We start from the raw sequence: 23,918 nt of genomic DNA on the forward strand, positions 1-23,918 counted from the left end.
GTTTTTTCCTTAAAATGTGTATACATTTTTTGGCACCCTCTGTATATATTCAATAGGCATACTTCATACAGTATAAATGTTGTACAAATATCTGAGTATCATACTTTTATGGAATATTATGCATGTGACATTTTATCGATAATCATGTGAATTTGTGGCTTTATCCCAATAGAAAAATCTGGATCCTTGAGATTTTAATCTTGTAACAGATAAATATATAAACTTATGAAAAAATTTAAAGTTTCATTCTGCACAACCATAGGGAAGTTTGTGATATGGGGAGAATAATTGCAAAGTTCTTTGCAAAAATGTGGGGGTAAGGATTGATGGTGGTCTTTTAAAATTAACAGAAAATCGGGATCAATGTTGACAATAAACTACATGCTGGGAAGTGTACAAAGCTGTATATACGTGATCTCATTTAGGTCTCACAATATTTTGAGGCATACATTATAACCTCTATTCTACAGATAAAAAAATGGATGAGGCAGTTCAGTTTGCACTTGTCCATAGTTACAGACTCAGGAAGTAGAAGACTGTAATCCATTCACAGATTGGCCTAAGAGTGCAGATTCTGCTCCCTGAATTCTTCTATGGCTGGTTTTTAGGAGACCCAGAAGCCCAATTATAGCTGCATGTCTCTTTCCATGTAAAGGTCATCATGCTCAAATTTTAGATATTTTTGAAGACTTTGAGGATCTACAAATTATACCAGGTTCATTTTCTGAGTTGTTAAAAGATTGGTGGGTGAGGAAAATTGTTTTGAAAAATATACAGGAGACAGTTACAAGACAACCAAGGTGTGGGAGGTATAAGGATGCAACTGGCCTAACAATTTCCTACCTAGGAACTGAAATTTCATCTGGAGGAGTAGATCACAAACGATTAAGGGAGTACCAGGCATTCATTTGCATAGGTTCCCTTGTATGACTGTATTAGAGTTAACTTATAAACAACCTGTTTAACATTTTGAATTTGGGAAAGTCAGTTCATATATATTAGCTTACTGCTCCTCATACCAACTCTGTGATAAAGGTAATATTATTTTCCTCTCACAGCAGATAAAATCTGAAGTCACATTTAGCGAGTAGGTGGCAGAATCTTGGATGGAAGATATAATCTTCTCACTCCTGACCCCGTGTGTGCTACACTATAGCACAGGTGCCTTCAGCAAGTGAGATCCTCAGATGTTGAGGACAGGTATTTGTATAGTTTTGCTTTCATGAACAAACCATAAAAAGCAAAGCAGAGCAGGCCATCTTGAGTCCCAGCCAAAAACACTGGTGGGCCAGCTGCATCTTCCCTTCTCCAGAATTAAAGCAACAAGAAACCTCTGTGGTGATGGCAGGTGGGAAATGTAGTTATTTAGCAATTAACAAAGTTTAAAGGGCTTTCTCTGAAAAATGTGCCCAGGGGCCTAAATTACTAGTTTTACACTAATCTGAGTAATCTATTATTCTCTGATTTATTTTTAGCCTACTCTGTTTTTCAATTGTCTTGCACTTAATGTTTTGATTCATGCTGGAGCATTTGCATAAATAATTTGAAATTAGGTGTATAGTGATTGTGATGGCATTAATGAAATTTCTCAACGCATTCACAGTTAAACAAGAAAAAAACCACCTGACAAATTCATAATCTTTAGCATCTCTCCTAACAGCTTTGTTTTAACGTTGTTTTTGTTTATATAGTAAGTTATAGAGAAGCAGCTTCTAATAGGAAGACAACTTTGTTTTTAGAAATATCTGAGTTTTAATTAGCTTGAATAGTCTAACTCAGCTTTCTAACCTGAAAATCAGACGTAACACTGTCTAATATGTGGACATTTTGTGTATTATATTTAATATATGTAAAATACCTGGCATGTAGCCTGAACCCAATTGATTGCATCTTTTGGGATTATAAAGAATATTCCAGGCATAGTTAAGCTGCTCTCTAAAACAAATGACATTAATACTGAACATTAGACTAAAGAATAAGCTTAAACTAGTGGGGAAATATGATTTTCTCAGAGCAAAGCCCAAGTAGTACACTTTACAATTAAAATAGGAAACAGTTGTAAAGGATGTGTGACAAAAAAAATTCTGCATAATAGTAACTGTAATTTAATAAAAGAAAAATTTTCCAGGCTGGCAATTAAAAATGGGAATATATATTTCATGTTTTCCAATAAAATTGGGAAGCCTGCAAGTGTTGAGATTTTCATCAGTTGATGCAAAGATTGTGTTCTGGAATTACACATTAAAAAATAAATGAGAAACTATAAAAACAGACTATAGGCTTCTTGAAGAAAATGAAAGTAGATTTCAAGCAATACATAGAATAAAGAAAAAGCTGAGGAAGCAAAAGATTTACTTATTCAACAGCAAAACAAAAGTGACTGAGAAAGGAAGATGTGGTGTGGAATCTGAAAGTAGCCTGTGGCTTCATTTTAAGCAAATGGTAAAAGTCAGAAGAAATCCATCAAACGTTCTTCTTTTAGTAGCAGAGTGTCTGTGACTTGGAATCAGGAAAAGAAAATGTAATCATAGCCCTACTTGACTCTTAGCTCACACTGTAGTTGCAATGGTGCAGATGTCAATGATTGATTTTCAACTTTATGAATCCACATATAAAGTGAAAAACTCATTACACAATAGAATTACACAATAGAATGTTATCAACCTTTATGATGAAAATTAAAGAGAAAATTGATAGGTTGAGAGGTGGAAGAAGGGAAAACTGATGGAAAAGGGAACGGTTTTAAAATCCTCTTCTCACAATTTGAAAGTCAAAATATACAGGAAATAAAAGAGAGATGATTAAGAAAATTATGTGATGCTAAAAAAAAAAGAATAATATAATTACATTAAGAGAAGAAATAAGATATGTGAATTAAGAGCTATCTACTGTCCATAAATTTAAAAGTAGCCATTTAAAAAGTCAGCATAGATTCATAGTACTTAGAAAAATGAAGGTAAAAGCCAGAAAAAAACCCTCTAAAATGCTCATTTTACTATATGCCCCTTTGCACTATTTGATTTAGAAAAATATGAATGTACAAGGTTGATGGAAAAAAATTAAATAACATACTTAAAAGTTATCAAAATTAGAGAGTAGATATGGGCAATTTTAAATGGAATGCCAGTGAACATCATTGAATAAAGAAATTCAACATGCTGCTATTGAGGATAAAATTTTCTTATAACATCCTCGAATCAAATGTAAGAGCATTAATTTATAACTTTTAGATATCCATGTATGTTTCTGGTAAGATACACACACATGCAATTATATAATAATACTATCTCTGTAATGAAGATAACTTGGGAATTTAGAGGGTAGCTAATTTTGTAAATAGCATTATTATAGAGCAAAATTAATTAGAATCAAATTATATTTCAAACAATTGCTTAGATATCATTCTTTTGGTTCTAAATTTTTATCACATTGGTTGAATTTGGCTACATAGATTTTCAAAGCTGCTTAATATATGCATTTTTTTTTCCATTTCAGCCACTGAATGGAAGCCTAACGCATGACCAGGACCAGAGTTATTCTTTTACTTATAGCATGAAACAAAGCACACCTGAAGCCCATGGTAGAATGTTAAGATTGGATGCTCTAAATTAAGACCATATGAGTCATTTCCAGGATACGAGAAAACTTTAGAAATGAGGTGGTTTCCAGAAGATGTCATAGATGAAAACACAAAAGCCCAGTTAATTTTCCTTCCTCCTGTCAAATAACCTTTTACTTACTGATTCTTCAATATCAAGCTCTAGGAAATTCTCTGCAAAATCTCCCTTAACCCTCCTATACATCCCCTCCTTTGTACCTCATTTTGGTCTTACAACAGAAACTTGTCTTTGCTTCTCTGTGCTCCTACTAGACTGTATATGCCTTCAGGACATGAATATTACTCACTTTTGTATTCCTAATGCCTCACAGGGGCCTGGAACATAATGAACACAAGTTGAACAAAGAATAAATGAATAAATGAGCAGTATAAAGTAATCAACATACCTAGGAATTTTCCAGATGAAAACATTGTCCAATTGATTATTTGACCTACAATCAGAATTGCGGCATGTTTGTCTAGATTGCATCACTGTAATCAGTAATTACATAATATTCCCCTTAAAATTTGAAGAACAATTATGCAATAGTCAAGACATGCGCATTTTTTTCCCTGAGAACTGAGTCTTCCCTCAGATAACAACAGATTCTAGTATCTCAACCTCAGATACTGTTTAAAGTTAGTTGCTTTCACTCGTACTATTTGATCTGTTGTGTGTGAGCTGGGATCTGGAAGTGTCTGCCTCCATTTGGACCTGTAGAGCACACATTGAAAGCAAGACATGCTAAAGAATAACTTTAAATCTTTCTTCTGACTTGAGAGATTATATATTTGAATTTTATGTTTAAAAGCACTAAAAAATTTTTTACTATGTAATGCATAACTCTAGATAACTGTCGTTTCTGGTGGTACCAATTCATTATCAGTAACTACTGTGCTTCTGTGGCTTAAACATCATCATGCGGGGACTCTGGTCCCGCTCCCCGCACAGGAGCACAGGATATGGTGAGGCCAGAAAGGTACACCAACAGAGCCATGGATAGGGGGTTCATACCACTATATTCTTGCTGGCAGTTGAGTTGGAGATACAGGAAGCAGGAGCCACCCGATCTGCAATCCGCCTTCTGTTTCTTTGCCAACCAACCAACTAACAAACCAACATAGCCACGGCAGTTATATCAGTGACTAATTGGCTAACTGGTTATAGCTGATGATCAACAAATCACAGCTGATGGCCATCTACCACCCAAGTCAGCACCTTTCCATGTGAGGGAGAGAGCCTGGAAACTGCTCTCTGGGACTCTGTCCCCACAAACATACTTTGGGATAAAGGTGAAAAGTATGGCAACATAGATAGGATATATTTAGTAAATGAGATATTTTTCTGGCAGAATATTCATTGGAAATATGATTCAAATTTATGAATTTTATGTGTGTTGGGGGAAATGATCATAAAAATAAAAATTGATGGATTCATACTAAAGATACACATACATCTCTGATATTAGTTTCCTTTCTCCCATCATCCTCCTACTTCTCCCACCATAATCAGACCTTCATTATTCCTTGCATAGAAGCTTACACAGTAACATAATCTCTTATCATCTCCTGTGCTTCATTTTTTCAAACCTTACTGACCATTATTTTTTGAGTCTTATTTTTTTACTACACTCTTCCATGTGTACCTTAGATACACCACATGTTCCCACTTACTACTGATATTCATGATGTCCTTTCCACCTGGATTATCCTTTCCCCATTTCTCCATGTTGAAATCTTACACATGTTGAAAAATCATAGTTTTTGTTACTTGTAATTGCAAGAGAAGTTTATAATTGTGGTTCCTTTACCTTTATGACAAGGCTGATCAATCATAAGGATGATGATTTATTTGAGAACTTGTGTTAAAAATAGAATCCACAATATTAACATTTCTTTGTTTCAGGAAAACATAACCTACTTCATATAATTTGTTTTTCATCATGGGATTTCTAAGGAGAATTCCTCAAGTCAGATGAAGACTTATGGTGCTAAGTATTATACTATTAGACTTAGAGTACATATTCTGTAGTCTATATTATGTAGATATATTTATGTTACATGCTGTATATATGTTGTGCGGGGTCTCCTGCAGGGTCTCTGCTCCCACTCCCCACACAAGAATGCAGGACATGGTGAGGACAAAAAGTAACACCCACGGAGCCATAGGTAGGGGAGTCATATTACTATATTCTCGCTGGCGGCTGGGTTGGCTGGGTTGGAGACACAGGAAGCAGGAGCCACACTGTTCGCAACCATCACTGCACTGCTTGCAGGCTCAGACACCATCTTCTTTCTAGCCCCCATTTTTTCTTAGCGTAGCCACAGCAGTTATATTAGTGGCCAATGGCTCACTGGTTATAGCTGACGGTCAACTAGCCACAGCTGATGGCCATCCAATCACAGTTGATGGCCATTTACTACCTGAGCCAGCACCTTTCTATGTGAGACCGGGAGCCTGGAAACTGCACTCCGGGCTCTGTCCCCACAACATATTTATTATATTTTTGGATATATTTCTATACCCTACTTTCCAAAATTGTAAGCCCCTTGATGATAACTACACTTATCATCACATAATATGTTCTTAGGGATTTCTTAAACAGAAAAGGTGGTACAGAAAGATAGGGAAAGGGTAAAATTTTAGAAAGGTAAATTTATTTATTCAAATATAATCATCAAGTAGATGCTAAAAATGTAAAAATTATTTTTTTTCAGAAATATTCACTTTAGTAAGTATTAATTCACTTTAAAGAAAGGTATTGAGCTTGGTCTTTCATATGAAAACTTTCTTTTTCCTTTTAGTTGGCCCAAGTTATTTTTTGCTGAAAAGGAAATTGAGATTCTCAATATAAACAGTAATTTAAAAATGCATTCCAAATGGATTTTACTACTAATATCCTGTTGCCATTATAAGCAATGGATTTTATTAACAACTATTAGTGAAGGAAAATGCTACCATTTCCATGGGAGTCACTGCTTGGCACGATACGATCCCTCCAAATATGTGTGAGCAGGATCAATAAATCAATGCCCAATCATCACTTCCTGCCTTTTCATAGGGCCATAAATGTTCTTCAGGAAACTCTAGCCAAAACTGCCCATATTGAGTGGGTTGTGTTTTAGTTAAACTAGTGGTTAACTGAAACAGCCAGAGGGAGAAAAGCCAGAAAGACAAACACTTCTCATTTTTTTAATATCTCTATTATAAAGATGTTTTTTTCCTTCCTTTATAAAGTATGTGATTTTCCCCATAGTAGCTACATGTGCCGTGAGCCTAGCAGTTTCAAACTCTGTTGGATTCATCAGTTTATGTTTCTCTCCTGCTACTAGACAATAAAATTATTCAAGGTAGATATTTCTATCCTCACAAGAAAAACAGCATATAAAGAAAGAAGTGGCCCAAGGAATATTCCTAAATAGGGTCATCGAACTTACATCTTGGTGTTTTGCATGCTGGAAATATGATTCATAAAAAAATTGTAAACCACAGAATTAGAGTAAAACATTATCATCATCTATCATGTACCCTCATCATGATTCCATGAATTATTGTAAATGCGTTTACTATGGAAATCTTTGCTAACAAACAAATTTCCAGGTTTTGTCCAATTATTGCAAATCCTGCCCTGGAGCCTTTCTATGATATGACCCATTGAGCATAGCATTCAGCATGAGACAGGGCATTATGAGATCTCATCCAAATTGTTTTATTATCAGAAGTACTAGAAGGGACTCATTTAGAAAATTCACCTTATGCATTACTCTAGGCATGTATTATGTAAGCAACATTTGAGCACTACTTCAAAAGTGAATTCATCATGAAAAGAAAATAGCTAGTAAAACATCGCCTAGTAACTTGGATTTTGAACTATATGTATAAAGTACTATTTATAAGAATACTGATCAGGGCTACTGGATATTGTCAGAAAAATTATGTTAAGTAGTTTGTTGAGTGGTATAATAAGTTGGTAAATTTTTCTTCCGGCTACCAGGAATGGGACTAGAAAAAGAAGTTTGATCTCAGGAGCAAAAAGGTACAAGTAGAACACACAGTTATATGTGAAACAGAATCAATGAAAGAAGTCGACATGGCAGCTATAATTGTCACACATGTGAAGTGCAAGTCTGAGTCCCATCTTTGATTTTGTTCTGTAGATTGCGGAGCCTTGGAATGAAAAGTTGTGATATCTATTTCTGCCAGTGACTCTAGTTCATGTAATTGCATTGAACTACTTGAGAGAAACAAAACTGAAACAGAACCAAATATAGGGGGAGAAAAGTAAGATAAAGTTTTAGAATTTATTTTTATATTTTTGTAAAATAACCAAGTAGATATGCCATGTCGGAAATTGAATAAGGACATTCTGGCTCAGAGACTACAAGTCTAAGTAGGAACTTTTTGGGAATCATCAACATATGGATAGCAACAGTAATAGCTGAAAGTGCAGAAAGTGAAGGTAAGAGTTCTGATTATACCCTAAAGAGTTCAAATATGTATGCATTAATTGAGAAGGACAAGCTCACAAAGACAATGGAGAATGAGAGAGACCAAGAGAATGTATTCTTATGGAAACAAAGGGAACAAAGGGCTTTTATTTTATTTGTACAATTAGCTGTGTGAATACCAAATAAGATAAACAGAGGAAAAATCCACTGACTTTGGCAACACAGAAGCCATATAAGAGCAGGATATACGATCATCATCATCATTATTACCATCATCAACATTCATCTAGAGCTGTGGAATTAATTGGTAAAAGGTTAATAACAATATGTACCAAGTACTGCACTAGTCACTTCAAATAATAATAGTAACAATAATTGTAATTATTATTATTATTGGAACCTAACAATCCTATTAGGTAGCTATTATTTCTGACATTTACAAATAAATTGTTTATGCTGAGAGAATTTGCCAAATAATTAATAGCTAGTTTGTGAAAGAGGTGGAATTTCAATCTTCATCTGTCCAATTTCAAAGCCTATGCTCTTTTAATACAGTATATCATTACTCTTAAAGCACTGAGAGAGAATTGCTCAGTAAACTTCTGTGGTTCTTCCAAAGACAATTACCCAGTGCCGAATGTTTCATGTGAAACCAGTTCCAGGTACTACTGAATTCATCTCAGCAAATATATACATATTTAACAAAATTTATTTTTGCCTAGTTATTAGAAATATTATAGCCACATATGATTTAGCACTAAATGATCCAATCCACATCATTGCAGAGAATTGGTGTTTAAATATCAAAGCCTTCCTATAGAATATACAACGCTTAATTATAGCTTTTCTATAGAAAAAGGCCCAAAATATTAGAGGGAGGCTTTTGGGACTAGGTATGCCATATCATTTGTTCCTAATTACTTAACTAAATCTTTCCTGGGCAGGAAGGAAAGACTTCAGAAAAACAGAGGAAAAGGAAAAATTGATTTTGATATTAAAAATGCTGCAGTATTTTAATTATTACCTTGCTAATATAATTTAAATTGAGATTTGCAAAACGAAAAAAAAATCACTATAAATCTTCTGAAAAATAATGGGAGTTTTTGACTAATTTTATTTTCTGGCTATTCTTCCTAGAGGAAAATAAAAAAAGTTGAGACAAAGCTTTGACCCAGATTCCCACTCTAACCCTCCAGAATTCAACTTCCTTCAGCTTTCTTTGTAAGTTGTCAAGTTCACAGCCGAAGCCTCCAGAGTATGTCTCATTAGGAATGATTCCATTTCAACAGAAAGGACAAACCTCTATATGGAACTGTGTGCCAGTGGGTCAGGCGGTTTGGTGAGTTATTCACTGTGCCTCTGTTTCAGCTCGCTAGTCACCTCTGATCCTCTATTCTAACTGGATCTAATGCCAACCCAGAAATGCTCCCATCCCCAGCTGAAGGCAGACAATTCTCAGCAGCACAGACAAAGCTTGACAGCCTTTGCTGAAAAGAAGTAACTTCTTTGACAGCAGCTCCCTGACTTGCCACCACCACCCTCTCCCGTTTAGATCTGCACTGTCTGGGTTCTGTGGTTGCTAGATTCCCTCTGCAAGGACTCAGTCATCCCATAGTACTGATCGGGTGGGGGGGCTCAGTTTGGAAATATCTGCCTGGATCATCGCTTAGTGTGATCATCGTTTAGGATTCAGAAATGAGTGGAAAGAATTGAAATGCAGTGCAATGGCTGGGCGTTGTTGTTGGCCAATTCTGAGCTTCATAGGTAGTGTGTTAACCATGCTGTATTCCCAGATTATGTCCTGGATGACTTGTCTGTTGTTTAGAACTGTGCTGTCCAATATGGTAGCCATTGGCCACATGTGGCTATTGAGCATGTGGCTATTTGACATGTGTTAATTCAAATGGAGATATTGTGTTGTCATAAAACAAAAAAGATTCCAAAGACTCAGTATGAAAAAATGTAAAATAATGCATTAATATTTTATAATATTGATTACATTTTGAAACGATATACTTTTGGATGTCTTAGCTTAAATAAAATGTATTTTTAATATACATTTCACCTGTTTCTTTTTATCCTTTATTAAAATTGCACACATGGCTATCATTATCTTTACTAGGGAGTACTGAATTATACACACAGAGTTATAGCCTATACATTTCAGAGTAGAATTTCTTAGAACATTTTATGACACTCAGGATGTTTTATTATCTAGCATCTAACCTTCTTCTCCAGCCTCACTGCCTGCCTTTTCTTTACATATATAGCACATGCTTCAGCCATACCAAAGACTATATAGCTCACAATCTACGCTATGCTTTTTCACATCTCTAAATTTCATATAACTACTTTTTCCTGAGGTGTTCTTCTGTTTAGCTAATTCCTATTCATACTTTAAGACTCAGCTGAAAGTGACAGAATTGTCTATCCCTATAATTCTATATAGATATCCTTTACTGTGCTCTCATTGCCCACCCCACTCCAATGTCACAGGGTTTTTCATGTTTTATTATAATTATTTGTTTTATTGACTCCCTAAGAGACTGAACTAATCAGCAAAAGGGGTTACATCTTAATTATCCTTTTTCTTTTCCTTCAGAGCCTACGCTGTCTAAGTATTTATCGAATAAATGCATTTGAGAACATAATTATTGAGTTCCCCCCAGCTTTATTGAGATGTAATTGACATGTTACATTGTGTAAATTTAAGGTGTAAATGTGAATACAAACACACACACACACACACACACAAATGGTTACCACAAAAAGGTACTTAACATATCCATCACCTCACATAGTTACTTTTTTTGTTTGTTTGTTTTGGTGACATCTGTTAGTATCTCTCAAGTATACAATCCAATATTGTTAACTACAATCTCTATGTTGTATATTAGATACTCAGAAGCTATTCATCTTACAAGCTTGTAAACTTTAATCAACATCTCATTTCCTCCACACATGCCCCATCCCAGCCCCTGGCAACCACCAATTTACTCTTTGTTTCTGAGTTCAGCTTTTTTAGATTCCACATAAAAGTGAGATCATACAGTATCTGTGTTTCTCTGCTTGACTTATTTCACTTAGCATAATGCCCTCAAGGTTCAATTTTTCATTAATAAATTATTATTGAGCATCTACTACGAATAGCTATGCAAGGAACTGTGCTATTGAAGCTACTCTGTGTTCACTGTGATCTGAAAGGGCTGAACTGAAGTAAGAAAAGGTCTACGATGAAGGACAGCAGAGCTTAGTAACTTGTGCCTTAAACAGCAAGAAGAGAGGGTTTGAATTCTTGTTCTTTAACTAATCACCTGCATGGTCTTTGGGAAACTATGTAGCTTTTCTTGTGAACTTGTCTCCTTATCTATACAGGTCTCCTTATCGATACAGTGATACCCACTCTAAGGATCCTTAGAGAGTGGAATTTTAGATCTGCCTCCTACATTGTTTTGTTATATTGCAATAATTATGAAAATAATTTTAGCTATTTTCTCCATTTTTATAACACAAGCTTGCTCCAAATTCCATTTTCCATTTCTCAATATATATTCTGAGCCTTGTAGATAATACCTAAGCTAAGTTTGCTTTGTATATTTAAATATGTTTCAAGAGTCAGAAATTCTACTAAGTGCAGAGTTATTGGAAACCTGTCTGGTAACACATCTCTGGTAACATAAGAAAAATAGTCTTTAGAAATAATAAAATACACAACATTCTTTATTATAAATTCCATATAGCTAATGAACTCTCACAAAATGCTTTCATTAAATTTTACCAAAATCTTGTATCCATAGCTAATGTATGATCACAATTGACTAATCAGTGTATTTCTGACATAAATATTGATTGGAAATTTTATATATGTTAAGGTATTTGATGAAAGTGAAACCAAATAAGTTGTATGTCAGAACTTTGCTCACCAATTAATGATACAAGTAACTTTGCTGAGTCTGAAAATAGTTTCAAATACTGGAAGAATATTTATTTATAGAGTGTGCTATTCACAATATGATGGCTACAGACATGATACACTTTTAAGTTTAATCTGAACTGTTTACATTTCTTCATCTTTTTTTTTTAAGTCTAGACAATAAAAATCAAGCTCTGATTTTTAATGTGCCAATTTCCATGGTGTAAATATTCCCACGATAACCAATTTCAAGCTATCAATGGAAGGTCATTGAACACAGAATTGGAAGGAGATACATCGTAGCACATCAATATATAGTATGTTGACCATACAAATAGCCTAAAGATTATTTCAAAAAGTAAAACGTGAAAATAATTAGTTATAATTTGTTTTAAATCAGAATTTACTGATATTTTACTTTTTAAAAATAATTTATTTAATTTTAATTTACATAACACTTTTTAATAATGGCTATGCTTAAGAATATGCTTAACGTTGGAAAATTTAACAATTTCTTGCACATACTTCTAGGAGCTGTTGCTAGCACAACACTGGACCATGCCATTAAATTCTCCTAACATTCCTTTGGCCAAAGGTCGCTGTCATATTTTCAGTTACTCCAGAACTTTGAAAGGGCCACTAAGGTTACAGTGATTTTAATAAGGACACCCTTTGTAAAAAAAGATCCAGTACAGTAAAGGTGAAAGTTTAATGGTGGAGAAAAAAAAGATCATATCACTTCTGATAGGGTATATCAGGAAAATATCTGCTCATGAAGTAGAATTTAAGTTGGGTCTTACAGAAGGAGTGGATGTTGGCAATCAGTTGATGGGAGCAACAGCATGAGCACAGGCAGGTTGAGGTAGATAAGTGTGTGGTGAAGATCCAGCTTTGCCCCCCGTAGAGGGTACAAGAAGGAAGGGCCAGAAATAGGCTGAGGTTACCATGAGGAGGCTCTAACTTGATAGATAAAAAGGCACAATTGAAAGGTTTTGAGAGGGCAGGTGACATTATCTGAAATGAACTTCACTTAAGAAAGAGTACACAAGCAATGATGAGACAAGAGAGGGGAGTGATGGTCTAGAGAGAAACAATAGAGTATTCTAATTACAAAAGTTTCAAAGTAATAAGGACTGTATTAGGGTGCTGACAGTGGAAACAAAGACATGATCGTAAGCAGGGCGACCGTGTAATATAACTTGTAGGGCGTTGGTATTCACATGGAATACAAAGGGAATGATGGTCTTTGGAATTGTGCGATGTGGTCTTTTCAGAAAAAAATGATGACAAATTATTATTAGGTTGGTGCAAAAGTAATTGCAGCTTAAAGGTTAAAAATAATTGCAGAAACTGCAATTACTTTTGCACCAACCTAATACTTCATATGATTTAGATAAAAGAGAAATCAGGACGTTTAGTTAGGAGGTTAATGCAGTAGTCTAGGTGATAAATGGTAGTAACTTAAAAGCGGTGAGACTGGACATTATATTCTACATGGTCTGTTCAGCTTTTTGCCATGTTCCCAGAGCACCGTTTGACCTTGCTATGTTACTGAATTGTGTGTTCCCAAATTCACATGTTGAAATCCTGTCCTCCAATACCTCAGAATGTTACTGTATCTGAAGACAGGACTTTAAAGAGGTAATTAAGTTAAAATGAGGTCATATGGGTGATCCCAAATCGTATATGACTAATGTCCTTATAGAAGAGGAGATTAGGACGCAGACATGCACAAAGGGAAGAAAATGTGAGGACACAAGGAGAAGATGGCTATACACAAGCCAAGGTTCCTTCTCCCTCAGGCCCTAACAAGGAACCAACACTGCTAACACATTCGTCTTAGACTTCCAGCCTCTAGAACTGGGAGGAAATCAATTTCTGTTGTTCAAGCCACCCAGTCTATGGTTCTTTGTCATGGCTGCCCTAGCAAACTGTTATACGCCGCTGCAGCTGACCAAAATTTTCTGTCACAAAAGGTACCCAACTCCTTGGGCAAGACAAAAATTAATATAAATTTGTTGTCAGATGCATCATGATATTTGGAAAGGACATTGGCCTTTGTAATATATACACTGAGTTTGATTCTTGCATATGCACTTTCCTAGATACATGAGCCTAGACAAGTTATTTAAATGTCTCTGAGCTTCAGTTTCTTAAATCACATCACATATGGTAGGACAATCACTAGCTCAATATCTGGCAGAAAACAGATACTCAACAGAAGTCATTCCCTATCTTAGCTCTCCCATAGTTTTTCCCTTCTAACAGACAGTCACAAAATAGGCCTTAAGAAACTGGCTAAGTTAGACTGAGTTTAAATCTCACTTGAATTAGTCAAACCTGGGTTAAAATCCTGCCTCTATCACTTACTAATTTCGGTTTTGGGGCAAGTTACTTAATCTCTCTAAACTTTTGTTTTCCTCATCTATAAAATTCTCACAGAGTAGTCATGAGGATTAAATGTGATTTCACATGAGAAATATTTAGAACAAAGTCTGGCACATAAGAAGAGCTCAACAAACATTGCTATTATTAATCATACACTGTTTTATAAGTTCTTTTGCTCTAAGTTTTTTTTTTCCCCCTTAGATGATGCTTTTTGTATCACTGTCCATGACCAGCTCCTCTTAATAGAAATTCTGCCTACATTTTTTCCTCCATTCTCAATACACCAGCTAACATCCATGGCTCCCAATTTATATGTCCAGTTAGATGCTGCCAAATGTTAATTGCGCTATATCCAAGCATTCTTCCAAGAAATTTAAAACTAAAGCTGCTCATTAGGTACGGTAGTGCACTGAATGTTCTGTAGTGTTGTTGCAAACTAACAACATTTTAGTGTTTCTTAAAAACATGATCCCTATCCCTGTTGCCTATGTAGGTACCTCACAAAGCAAATTAGAAAAGACATATCCTCTGTCATCAGGGAACTTAATAGCCGAAACATCTTGATTGGATTCACCCAGTGTTTTAAAAAAGCATTCATGGTCCAATTCTCTTGTCCTCATTTTGCTGCTGATGAAATCCCAGGATAGTACCAAAGTGTTCTTGTTTTTGTTTTTCTCATTCTATTGCACTAATGTCTGCTCCTTTCTCCACACTCTAATCCTTTAATCATACCTTTGGGATATGAGAGTGTCGCCAACCACTTGGGGTTACCTAACACACGGGGCCAGCAAGTTATTCTCTGAAGCATATGGAGACTGCCAGTGTGGCTTATTTCCTCTGTGTCCCTCAAGATATCTTTGATTCTTCCCAGATCTCCAAGGGGCGCTTCTGGCTGAAAGAAATCCCTGAAATGAGAGCCCTATCTATTCTTACATTTGCACTGAAAAAGTAAGTCAGTTTTAAAAATCATCCTAGGATTCAGGACTATATTGGGTCATTGTACGCCAGCTACCGGTATGAAAAAAGGAAATGACTGTGGTCAAACTCTAAGTTTAATAAGAACTTATACATATTATGTAATCATGGTATCTGTCTAGCTTCCAAGAAGTACCTCAGTGCCATGTCTGTGCATAGTCCCTTTTCCTGGCAGTAGACTCTCCTGCCTCTCTGTGTATTTGAGATGAGTATATGATCCACTTTACACTTACAGATCTTCGGTTCCCTTGGCCTTGTTGGTTGGCCTAAAGGGGTGAATTATTACCTAAACTGGTCATTAGGACTTTGGCTTGAATTTTTCAAACTCAAGCTAATATAGGGCATTTATTCTCTGCAAAATCTCTTCCTTCTCTGAAAAATTGTGAGCCAAGTGCAATCAGCAGCATAGCTTTAGACTCATGAAGAATTTAAAAGAGAAAATTATAGCCCCATGAAAAGGAGAAGAATTATGAGGTGGAGAGAGAGTGGATTTGTCAATATTGGACTCGTGGTTGTATTTGTTAGTTTTTTCTACTATATCCCTGGCTTTAATGATTAGATAAATAAATAAATCCCCTTTTTTGCTTAACCTAGCTTGATGTCAATTTCTATCATTTACAATGATAGTGCTCTGTAATTCTGTTTGAAGACATAAGTATAAGATAGAGGAAGAAATTATTCCATAGAGATGTTAGAACTTTAGTTAAGCTACAAAGGAAGGTAGAAATGATAATTAATTTTTTAAATTAAAATTTATTGGGTGACAATAGTTAGCAAAATTACATAGGTTTCAAGTGTATAATTCTATAATACATTATCTATGTATCCCATTGTGTGTTCACCACTCAGAGTCAGTTTCCCTTCCATCACCACACATTTGATCCCATTTACCCTCTTCTACCACACCTGTCCCCCCTTACCTTCTTGGAATGACTAAACTATTGTTACTTTAGTAGATGACAAAAAATTCCAGATAGAGAACATAACCTTATATAGGTCTGAGGGAGGATATATTGGATACGAATTATGTTTGTGGTTGTCACCAGATTTTTCTGAATCACAAGGTCCACTTGAGTTAGCAATGGGAGAAAGCAATAAAATACAGAGAGATTTTAAGCCCAGGCAGAGAGTTTCAACCTAATACAGCGGATAATAAAACCATTTTATGTTGCAAACAGGAAAGTTACTGTGTGGACAAAACCCCAAAAAACAGTTTCCAGGCTCTCGGCCTCACATAGAAAGGTGCTGGCTCGGGTAGTAGATGGCCATCAACTGTGATCAGATGGCTAACAGCTGTGGCTAGTTGGCCGTCAGCTGTAACCCGTAAGCCATTGGCCACTAATATAACGGCTGTGGCTATGCTAGCAAAAAAAGGAATGGGGGCTAGCAAGAAGATGGTGGCTGGCAAGCGCGGACTGCTGTTAGGCAGATTGTGTAGATCCTGCTTCCTGTGTCTCCAGCCCAGCCGCCAGCGAGAATATATTGGTTTGACTCCCCTATCTATGGCTCCGTGGGTGTTCCTTTTTGGCCTTACCGTGTCCTGCGTTCTTGGGCGGGGAGTGGGAGCTGAGACCCTGCACGACAAATGGCGCAGCGAGCGGGGTACCCCGCGCCACAGTTACAGAATGAAAACAATGTTTTAAAAATATTTTTTTGGAAGTGGTTTGTTTAGATGATTAGAGTCAAGAGTACAGCAAGAGATCCCCTGAGAAGCTACTGAAAGAATCCAATTGTGAGATGACAAAAGCATGAGATAGGACACAGTCAAAAGAAATAGAGAAGAGTTCATCATAAAGACACTTACAAGAAGAGTGTCTGGCATCATGTGGGGCAGTGGAACATAAATAAAACTTTCGAGTGCAAAGGTCAGATGAGGAATAGGAGGTACAAATATAGTGTTTATAGATTTCAAATTCAGTATATGGAAGTGAAAGGAAGGAGGTAACCAATTTAAATCGGGATAACCCACATTAGCAAGAAAGGCACTAGCATATTAGGGAAGCTTTCATTCATGCAGCATTTTCACTCTTCAGAGTAATATAATATGCTATTTACTGAAAAAATAATTTATAGATATTAAACCAATGGCTATAATTTTAAACTAATGACTTCAACTGCATTTTATTGGCAGTTAAATATAACTCCATAAAAACCCTGGGAGAATGAGAGAGAGATGATTGCACCCAATATACAGATAAAGAAACTGAAGTTAAGAAGACTTCAGTAATCTGCTGAAGATCACAAAACTAATAAATATTAGGAATAGAAGCTAGGCTTTTGGAATTTATCAAGTGATCTTTCCATTATATCACACAGAAACTTATAAATCCAATTATCATTGTGCTGTTAGGAAAACCTACATTTTCATTTAGAAGAAAAATGAGGACAGAAAGGAAAAAATTAATATTATTTAGCACTGTCAAGGTATTCCTGGAAATCTTTGTGAGACTAATGAGAGCTACATGTTCCAGAAGATATTATATCATATATGCAAAGAATAATGAGAAATGAAATTAATAGCCAAGGAAGCAAAGCATGTCAAGATATAGAAAACAATGCACAAGCACTATATTCAATCACTCAAGAATTACAACACAGAAATGATGGAAATTAGGGATAATTTTAAATTTACATTTTATTGAAATTAGCCTTGTAAAAGGTAAATGAACAATAATTCCAGATGAAGCTGTAATTTTTCTTCCTTTAAGACCTCTCTCTATATTTTTAAGACCTCTATATTTTAAATGAGGGATCTTTTGGACTAGATCACAAAATTTTCATATTAATTATATTCTGAGTATTAATGAGAGTAAAATAGACCATGTAAAATATTTTAAGCTAATCATACCTATCTTTTCAGGAAAATATATGTCTTACAGTGCTTAATGTTAAAGACTTCCATTAAATGACAATAAACTGAAGGATGAACAGATCAAAAATTAAATATTGAATATTTACTGAGCACTTACACTTGGAGAGAGAACCTGGGGACTGAGAAGTATATACAAAGACTGAGATAGTCCACATCTTGGATCCTTCATTTATTTTGACAGGGATCATTCAGAGAAGAGATGTTTTAGTTGCGTTTCTTGGTCTACTCCACATTTATAAGGTTTCTTACCTGGTCTCCATGGCCTGAAGGGGTTTACAGAAAGAATTCATAGCATTCAGAATTTGGTTAGAAGAAAATGAAATGGAACATACCAAAATTTGTGAAATGCAGCGTACCAGTGCTTAGGAGGAAACTGACAGCATTAATTGCTTACATTTGAGATGGGAAAAGGGTGGGAGGGGCTTAAATCAATAATCTAAGATTCAACCTTAATAAACTAGAAAAAAAGGGCAAATTAAATCCAAAGCAAGCAGAAGGAAGGAAATAATACATAGAAGGACAGATACTGAGAAAATTAATAAAATCAAAAGCTGAACCACTAGCCATACTGACCAAGATTGAAAGGGTAATGCACAAATCACAATTACCAGGAATGAAACAAGGACATTACTATATACTCTACAGTCATTAGAATATTAAAAATATTAAAAATATTACTAACAACTCTATGACAACAAATTTGACAATTTAGTTGAAATGGGAAAATTCTTTCAAAGACACACCTACCAATATTTACTAAAAAATATGCATAATTTAAATAGTTTTATATCTATTAAAAATATTAAGTTCATATTTAAAATTCTTCCAACAAAGAAAGCTCTAGGCTCAAATAATTTCACCACTGAATTCTTCCAAACATTTTAGGAGGATGTAATACTATTTCTGCACAATATATTCCAGAAAACTGGATAACAGAAAGCAATTTCCAATTCATTTCATACAGCCAGAATTGCGCTAATACTAAAATCTGAAAAAAGATATTACAAGAAAACTACAGACTTATATCCCTAATGAACATAGATAAGAAAAATTCTCAATAATATGTTAAATCAATTTCAGCATTATATATATGTGTGTGTATACACACACACACACACACACACACACATATATAATACATCACAATAAAATGGGGTTTATTCTAGAAATGCAAGGCTAGCTCAACATTCAAAAATCAAACAATATAATTCAGTATATTAACAGAAAAAAAAATAAGATGATCCTCTCTCAATTTGTGAAGAAAAGACTTTAGACAAGATTCAATATCTATTTGGGGGGAAGAAAAACTCTTAGTAAACTAAGAATAGACTCAACTTCATTAACATGGTTAACATGATAAAATACATTTACCAAAAATATACAAATAATGTCAAGCTTTATGCGAAAGATTGAAACCATTCCCTCTACATCAGAAACAAATGGAAGTGTGTCCTGTTTTACCATTATGATTCAACATTATACTAGAAAATACTAGAAAATGCAATAACCAGTGCAATAAGGCAGAAAAAAGAAATGAAATAAATTCAGATCAGAAATAAAAATAAGATTATCTCCTTTCACATTGTTTCACATAATTGTCTATGGTATGAAGGACTATATGCCATCAAATTCAATAACCTAGAAGAAATGGACAAGTTCTTAGAAACACAGAGCCTTCCTATGCTGAACCATGAAGAACTGGAAAATCTAAACAGATCGATCACCAGTAAGGAAATTGAATCAGTCATCCAAAACCTTCCCAAAAGCAAAAGTCCTGGACCAGATGGCTTCACTAGTGAATTCTACCAAACATTCAAAGAGGATCTAATACCAATCGTGCTCAAATTCTTCCAAAAAATTAAAGAAGAGATAGTACTCCCTAACTCATTTTATGAGGCCAACATTACCCTGATACCAAAATCTGGTAAGGACAACACAAAAAAAGAAAATTACAGACCAATATCTCTGATGAATAGAGATGCAAAAATCCTAAATAAAATTCTAGCAAATTGAATGCAACAATGAATTAAAAATATTATCCATCATGACAAAGTGGGGTTCATCTCAGGGACACAAGGATGTTTCAAATTGATCAATGTGATACACCACATAAACAAAATAAAGGACAAAAATCATATGATTATATCAATAGATGAAGAAAAAGTGCTTGACAAGATACAACATCCATTTATGATTAAAAACTTAATAAATAGGTATAGAAGGAAAATACCTCAACATAATAAAGGCCATATATGACAAACCCTCAGCTAACATCATTATTAATTGTGAAAAACTGAAGCCCTTTGCTCTACATCCAGGAACAAGATAGGGCTGTCCCATATCACCTCTGCTTTCTGACACAGTATTGGAAGGCCTAGTCAGAGCAATCAGGCAAGAGAAAGAAATAAAAGGCATCCAAATTGGGAATCAAGAAATTAAATTGTCACTCTTTGCAGATGACATGATGCTATATATAGAAAACCCTAAAGACTCCACCAAAAAGCTATTAGAAACAATAAACGAATACAGTAAAGTTACCAGCTACAAAATCAATGTACAAAAATGTCCATTGCATTCCTATATACTAACAATGAAATCTCTGAAAAAGAAATAAAAGTGAAAAACAGTTCCTTTTGTAATTAGAACAAAAAGAATAAAACACCTAGGAATAAACTTAACCAAGTTTGTGAAAGACCTATATACAGAAAACTATAAGACATTTTTAAAAGAAATTGAATATGACACAAATAAATAGAAAGATATTTCATGGATTGGAAGAATCAACATAATTAAAATGGCCATATTACCCAAAGCAACATACAGATTTAATGCAATCCCCATCAAAATCCCAATGACATTTTTAAGGATATAGAACAAGAAAAAATCATCAGATTTGTATTGAACCCCAAAAGACCCCAAATATCCAAAGCAATCCTAAGAAAAAGAACAATGCTGGAGGTATCACACTCCCTGACTTCAACTTATCCTGCAGGGCAACAATCATCAAAACAGTATGGTATTAGCAGAAAAACAGACACACAGACCAATGGAATAGAATTGAGAACCCAGAAATAAACCCACATAAATATGGACAGATAATTTTTGACAAAAAAGCCAAAAAACACACCATGGAGGAAAGACAGCCTCTTTAATAAATGGTGCTGGGGGAATTGGATAGCCACGTGCAAAAAACAGAGACTAGACAACTATATGTCTCCATGTATCAAAATTAATTCAAAATGGATCAAAGACCTAAACATAAGATATGAAACAATAAACTGCTTAGAAGAAAACATAGGTACTAAACTTATGGACCTTAGGTTCAAAGATAATTTTATGAATTTGACTCCAAAAGCAAGGGAAGTAAAAGCTAAAATAAATGAATAGGACTATATCAAACTAAAAAAGCTTCTGCACAACAAACGACACTACCGACAAAATAAAGAGATAACCAACCAAATGGGATAAGATTTTTGCAAAGAATGCCTCCAATAAGCACGTAATATCCAAATATATATAAGGAACTCATACAACTTAATAACAAAAACTAAACAATCCAATTAAAAAATGGGCAGAGGACCTGAATAGACATTTCTCCAAAGAGGACATACAAATGGTCAATAGACATGAAAAGTTGCTCAACATCACTAATCATCAGAGAAATGCAAATAAGAACCACAATGAGATATCACCTCACCCCAGTCAGAATGGCTATCATCAACAAGACAAGTAGCAGCAAGTGTTGGAGAGGCTGTGGAGAAAAAGGAACCCTCATACACTGTTGGTGGGAATGCAGATTGGTGCAGCCGCTATGGAAGGCAGTGTGGAGGGTCCTCAAAATATTACGAATAGAATTACCATATGACCCAGCAATCCTTCTCCTGGGTATCTACACCAAAAATCTGAAAACATTTAACCATAAAGACATATGTGCTCCAATGTTTGTTGCAGCTTTATTTATGGTGGCCAAGACATGGAAACAACCAAAATGTCCTTCGGTATATGAATGGATAAAGAAGTTGTGGTATATATACACAATGGAATGCTATTCTATGGTAAGAAAAGATGAAACAGTACCATTTGTGACAACATGGATGGATCTTGATATTATAATTCCAAGTGAAATAAGTCAGGCAGAAAAAGTAGAGAACTATATGATTTCATTGTTATGTGATATATAAAAGTGAAAACAACAAAAGATCAAGACAAACAAATGAAGAAACAAAAACTAATAGACACAGACAATAGTTTAATGGTTACCAGAAGGTAAAGGGGGCAGGAGGTGGTAGATGAGGGTAAAGGGGATCAAATATATGGTGATGGAAAGAGAACTGACTCTGGGTGGTAAACATACAATGTGATATATAGATGTATTTATGACAGAATTGTACACCGGAAATCTATGTAACTTTACTAACAATTGTCACCCCAATAAACTTTAATTTAAAAAAATCCTAAGAAGTCTACAAAGAAGCTCCCACATTAATAAGTAAGTTTAGCAAGATCACAGAATACAATATCATTATGTAAAAATCAGTCATGTTTCTCCATATAATAATGAACAACTAGAATTCAAAGTTTAAACAACAGTGATATTTACAATAGCACACCACATAAGTTAAATTCTTAGACATAAAAACATGGATAAAAAATTAGTAAGTTCTAAACAATTGGGGAGATATGTATGTTCATAAATTGGAAAACTCAATATTATTAAGATGTCGTTTTTCCTCAACTTTATCCATAGATTTAACACAATTCCCATCAAAATTCCAACACAGTTCTTTTTTTTCTTTTCTTATAGTGACAAGTTTGTTTTAAAAATATATGGAAAGGCAGGCAAAGGACCTGGAATAATATTTTTTTGTTGTTTTTTATTTACAAACGTGGAGTACTCATACTGCCTGATATCAAAGTTTACTGTAAAGTTATACTAATCAACCGGTATTGGTGAAAGTATTGACACATAGATCAATAGAACAGAAAACAAAGTCTATAAATATGTCCAAAGACATGGTAAATTACTATTTGACTTAGTTGCAAAGTCAATTTAAGGAGAAAGGATTGTCTTTTTAATAAATGGTGCTGGAACAATTGGGCATCCATATGTAAAGAAATGGATCTACTCAAACTTTATACCTTATTAATACTGTTGAGGTTGGTATGTTTTGTAAAATGTGAGCTTCCAGAGCCCAACAAATCACATTTAAGTATTGTTCATCAAATGACTTATTGATCAACTTAATTTTACCTGGTAAGCTCAGCTATATGTTCTCCTTTTACTTGCTTAGAAATTTAAAAAGTACATTTTAACAGGTTGTAGAAAACTTTTGTGGATCCAGAATTCAAAAAGGTATATGTAATTCAGTGGATTCGAGTTATGTACCTTTTTTATGATACATTCAAATCCTAATTTACTATCTGTTAGAGGAGACACAAAAGTATCATTTAGTTTGTAAAGTGAGTACAAAAGCCACTTGTTACATGTCAGTGACGTTAGGTAAATAAACAAATGGCAGCCATTTATTCAGACAGAAGTGGAGTAGAGGAAAAATCACTGGACTTGACTCTGCAATATCTGATATGGATGCCATCTTTTAATATGCTGCTTGCAGGAACTGGAAGTCTCTGCTTTTATGAAAACCACTCAGATCACATTGGAAAAGAATCTTGCTCTCAGTTGGTAGAACAAAAATGCCATGAAATTCAAACCTCATCTGTGT

The 23,918-nt window shown here is 34.8% G+C and overlaps 1 protein-coding gene across 10 annotated transcripts in view; it reads right to left on the minus strand.

The window, feature by feature from the left end:
- The window catches only part of GRM5 (glutamate metabotropic receptor 5), a 444,875-nt gene that overhangs the window by 271,330 nt on the left and 149,627 nt on the right, over positions 1-23,918 (minus strand). The gene's annotated exons all lie outside the window — the stretch shown is intronic.

Source organism: Rhinolophus hipposideros, assembly GCF_964194185.1.
Source record: "Rhinolophus hipposideros genome assembly, chromosome: 10".
Classification (NCBI taxonomy): Eukaryota; Metazoa; Chordata; class Mammalia; order Chiroptera; family Rhinolophidae; genus Rhinolophus; species Rhinolophus hipposideros.